Source organism: Triticum dicoccoides, chromosome 2A (genome assembly GCF_002162155.2).
Source record: "Triticum dicoccoides isolate Atlit2015 ecotype Zavitan chromosome 2A, WEW_v2.0, whole genome shotgun sequence".
In the NCBI taxonomy this organism is placed as follows: Eukaryota; Viridiplantae; Streptophyta; class Magnoliopsida; order Poales; family Poaceae; genus Triticum; species Triticum dicoccoides.
The window spans coordinates 27,460,645-27,466,274 of record NC_041382.1 but is presented as its reverse complement, the minus strand read 5'-3'; positions in this window follow the sequence as shown (position 1 = coordinate 27,466,274).

Below are 5,630 nucleotides of genomic sequence, written 5' to 3'. Positions count from 1 at the left end.
TACCTATGTGTTTGGTTCAGCGTTGTAAACACAAACGTACCTATGTGTCATGCTGGTAATGTAAAGGGAACGAGGTAAGACAGAAACGTGTTTGGTTCATCTCACGAAATGGAATCGCACTGATCCCAGAGACGAGCGGATTTTGGCTGCCGCATGTTGCCTTTGTTGCAATGGACGCCGGCGAGAGGAAAACTCAAGAACGTCGCAGGACAAGCGCGTCAGCAGAAGGCAGTAGGCTGACACCACGTCAACACGATGCTGCATTAGCTGCGGCAAGGGTCGGACATGTCCGTCTGGTTGGCGTCCGACGGCAGTGGCAGTGCCGGCGGAGGCAGCCGGCCTGGACCTTAAGAAGGGAGCCGTGAGCTTGATCAGCTGGAGCATCTCCGCGCTTGTCCCCGGTGCGGCAGCCGTACCCGCAACGGCGGTGGAGGCCGGCGAGCTCACCTCCGCCTGCCGCGTCCCCACCGAGCATCCCGTAGCACCAATCAAGAAGCACGAGCAGCAACAACAGGGGCCCGTGACGCAGGTAATGGTAGGCGACGGCGATGGCGAGCTAGAGAATAGAGGTGCTGCTCAAGGCGTCGGCCTGCCTATATCCTCAGGGCCACCGAGTCGAGCATCGTGTACAAGTTCTTCCTCGCCGACGGCACCACGCTGGCCTTTCTGCGCATGGCGAGAGCGGCGACGCTGATAAGCTCAAGAACTTCGAGGCGTAGCCGCGTAGGTGCACGTCGTCGACTGATTCAGGCACCCCAAAATCCTCACCCATGACGAGAAGCTCTCACCCATGACTTAGCTGCCAGCAACCATGGCCGCTTGTGCCATTCGTACCAAACAAAGCTACACTACAAAGATCATTCGTACTCGGTCTCCTAATTGTCTCCATGTGGTATTCCATGTGGTATGGCAGTCTCCTAATTATGTCCATGTGCTTAACGTGTAGAGTATTACTCGACCCCAAGCCTTTGACTATCACGTGCATTTCTTGGTCTTGTGATACTCACCATGTTTGAAGTCAACCCGTTCCCATCACGCGACGAAACAATTCCTGCCACCCTTTTCACAGCACCCAATGCCGCATCACTGCCGCCACAGTCCAGTTTCTCGATTTCCGTTCCATAGCACGGACTTAGCACACCACCATAGTACACTCAGGGAAGGCATCTTCAAGTTTCATGCTTCAACTGCTCATCCATTCATACAAAATTGCCATTTAGGCCGCAGAGACAAACTATTGTGTTATATATTTTCCTTGTACAGCTATATGGCAACACGTAAATTTCTACTCAATGGCACAAAAAAATCAGGGGGTAAATGGTAAAAAAATCATGGTGACACAATTAGTATGAGCAAAGTAGCCTGCACTGCTGCCTCGTGCTCCGACAGCTCGATGGCGAGCTAAAGCGCCTTGGCGTTCTTGCACAGGAGTCGTCACTCGTCCGACTCCGCCGTCGTCAGGGAGCGGCGGAGGACCAACGCGAGGAGCGCATCCTCGGGATCCACCGGCGCGTGCACTTGCCCGGCGCCACACTCTTCTTCGCCCGTCTTCTTCTTTGAGCAGCCCGGTGTCAGCGAGGGCACGAGCACCCAACAATGGCTATGGCTGAGAAGGGGCGGAGCGGCGACGCGGCGTACCTGGAGTGGAGCGAAGCGGGCGATGCTTTCGTCGGTGCTGCGTGTCGGACGAGAGGGCCTGACAACCTCGCCCGCACTACGACACTTGTGGAAGGGGGCGATGCGTAGGAGCGTTAGCTGTTGCCGCCCTGACAGGCGCAAAGCGATGCCGAGAGCGACCACATCCACGTCAGAGTCGTCGCTGCCGGAGCTCAAGCTGCTGCGGTCGGAATCCATAGATCGAATTCGGAAGAGGAGGGAACGAAGAAAGTGGGGCGGACTAAGTTGACTAAGGTTTTGGGTCGTCAAACAGGGATATTTTGTGGGGTCGCAGCGGTCCACTATGGGACGGACTGACGTGGCAGACGTGTTCGAGCCACCTCATATTCGCCCTACATTCGGGCTGGATGTGAGGGGTGCCGGATAGCCCGGGTGTTTGGGGCTGGTCTGAGGTACTGTGGTGGCTCAGGGTCTTTTTGACCAGTCAATGCCCGGTCTACCCACATGGGCGTTTGAGACTGGTATGAGGTTTCCGCTGCAGATGCTCTTATATTTCGCACACACCATACTTGATTTTTGGAAGTATTATTCTGCAAAACCAGAACGCTTATCGTTATTTTTGTAGAAACAGTAATGAGGGTGACCAAGTTACTAATTTTGGAGAGACCACTTATCTTCTAGTGCTCGGTCGGCTGGAGGAGGGAAATGAGATGCAAATCGGGTTGGGTCGCCTTCCAGCTTAAATAGCCAGATTTGGACCACCGGGCGACGCACCGGAGCGGCTACCTCATCGGACGTTGGGCAAAGACGTGTGTCCGTGCGGGACCCTCCGGTCAGTCCAACGTGGCGGGCACGTTTGAACATCTCCATACACTACTAGGGAAAAGGCTACTAGTTGCTCTGGAAAACTGGCTAGTAGTAGTGCGGGTGTACAACACGGGCTACTGCTATTCACTTAGTAGTAGCGCGGATTTAATACCACGCGCTACTACTACTGCCTGTCCGAGGAGGCATGATGGAATTTATTTAGTAGTAGCGCGGATTTTTCTACACTCGCTACTACTATGGGTTACTAGTAACGCATTTTTACTACGCTTGCTAGTAGTAGTAGCGCGTGACAAATAACCCATGCTACTACTAAGCTCCTGTGTATAAGGTTTCCCTAGTAGTGATATCCGCCTCACATTTGGACTGAATAGGGGGATTGTCAGACAACCCTGGCACTTCGGCCATCTGTGGGGAGCCCAATTAGTGATGTTTTTTGGTCCGGGCAGTGACTGGGCAGCCCGCCCAAGCATTTTGAGTGGATTTGAGGGTTGCGGTTGTAGATGTTGTTACATACAAGCGCACCGTTGTATGGCTTTGGCAAGCACGTTTTCTGGACATTGTAAATGCACCCCCGCCTAGCCTTTTCCACTCGACTCTTTTACACCGTGTGTGTGTTTGTACAGATGATAAAGGATTAGGGAGAGAGTGTTAGATAGTTAGATAGCGATAGGACTGTTAGTGAGTGAGATAGCGGTATATAGTATCACCACATCATTAGATTAAAGGGGGACTTCCATTTTACATCGTTAGAGCCATGCATACCCTGCATGAGGGAACCCTATTTTTTGACTACTAGAACCTTTCTATACAGTGGATGTTGCACCCATCATCACCTCTTCTACACCGTGCAAGTTTTCCGAATGGCTATAGTTGTGTTTTAATGACATGGTAGCTTTTAATTGCCAACACAACCCATTTACAATATTTTTGAGCGGACCATTGTATGGCTTTGTCCAAGCACATTTGCCGCACCTTGAAATGGCGCCTTAGTCTGGCCTTTTCCGCTCACACTCTAACTCTTGTACGCCTTGTGAGCTTTGATTCAGATGGCAAAGGATTAGAGAGAGATAGTGATAGATCTAGAGGGCGAAGATTTGTTTGTGAGTGAGAGAGCGGTATAGTTTCATCATATCACTTAGATTGCATGGGAACCTACATTTTCATTGCCGGAACCATGCACACTCGCACTGGGGCACCCTCTTATGTGTGAACGAGAACCTTTCTATATAGTGGGCGTTGCACCTATCGCCATCCTACTACACCGTGCAAGGTTTTCGGGCGACGATGTTGTGTTGTAATGACATGGCCCATTGTAATTGCCTCTAAAACCCATTAACAAAACATGAGCACACCATTGTATGAATTCGCAAACACATGTTTTCCTAAACATTGCAACATCACCCCCTCCTTCCCTGTTTCCACTCGCACTCTTAATTATTTTATGTTGCATGCACGTTAGTCTAGATGATAAAGGATTAGAGAGAGGGGTGTGTGATAAATGGATACATCTATACAGATAGGATTGTTATTGTCTGAGAGAGTGGTATCATATCACCACATGGTTTAGATTACACATGAACCTCAATTTTACATCGTCAGAACCATGCATACCCTGCATGAGGGCACCCTTTGTTTTAGTACGGGAACCTTTCGATACGGTGGACGACGTTGCAACCATCGTCACCCCTTCTACAACGTGCATGTTTTCCGAATGACGATATTTGCGTTGTAATGACATGGTAGTTTCTTTTTGCCTCCACAATCCATTTACAACATTTTGTAGCAGACCATTGTATGGGTTTGGCCAAACACATTTTTCTGAACCATGAATAGGCGCCTCTTTCTGGCCTTTTTCACTCGTACTCCAACTATACACCATGTGAACTTTGGTCTGGATGATAAGTGATTAGAGAGAGAGGTAGTGATAGATAGATAGATGGATAGATAGATAGATATGGAGAGAGAAGGTTTGTTTGTGAGTGAGAGAGCGGCATAGTTTCACCGCATCGCTTAGATTGCATGGAAACCTAAATTTTTCATTTCCGGAACCATACCTACTTGCACGGGGGCACACTCTTATCTGTGAACTAGAGCCTTTATATACGGTGGGTGCTGCACCCACCATCGCCCTACTACACTGTCCGTGGTTTTCGGGCGATGATGTTGTGTTGTAATGACATGACACATTTAATTGCCTTCAAAACCTATCAACAAAACATGACCATGCCGTTGTATGGATTCACAAAAGCATGTTTTCCTAAACATTTCAATAACACTCCCTCCTGCCCTATTCTACTCGCACTCTTAATATTTTTATGTTGTGCGCGTCACTCTAGATGATAAAGGATGAGAGAGAGAGAGATAAATAGATACATCTATATACTGCATGCGAGTGGTGACCCATCTGTCATCCAAACAACAAGGTCACCCAACCGCCCATCCCACCCACCCCCTCTCTCTCCTCCTTCTCTTGTTCTCCCATGTTCAGGCCACCGGGAATGCTGAGCGCCTCGCCGGCCTCCACCGCCGCTAGCCACTTCGTCTACTCCTCCTCCCGTGGTGACACGGGCAGAGCAGTGGTGGGGACGCGGCAGGCGAAGGTGAGCTCGCCGGCATCCACCGCCGCTGCGGGTACAGCTGCCGCACAGGGGACAAGCGAGGAGATGTTGCTGTTCACCAGCCCCAGTGGGCGGCTCGCTCCTCAGGTCGGTGCTGAAGGGCAAGATGCAATAGCGCGGCATCATCACGTCCCTACACAACGTGGAGTCCGCCGGCGACGGGCTGCCTCACCGGGCCATCCTTGAGACGCCGCTGATAGGCGTGGATGAACGGGGGCATGACGTGGGCGAGCGCGCAGGAGCGGCGCGGTCAGCGGTGGGACGCGAAGCGGGTGGAGGCCAGCTCAGCACGCACAGGCGCCGCAGGACACGGGCGCGGCGGTGGAGGCGAGCTCGGGCAGAGGAGGGCGCGGTTTGGACGCCGGCGCAGGCGAGCGGTGGGACGCGACTGCGGCAGGACACGGGCGCGATGGAGGTGAGCTCGGGCGGAGGCGGGCGCGGCCAGGACGCGAGCGAGCGCGCAGGGGGCATGGCAGGCGGAGGCGAGCTCGCGTGCGCAGCGGGCGGAGGCGCGCAGGCGGGCACTGGCAGGCCACGGGTGCGGGCGGGCACGGACAGTTCGCGCAA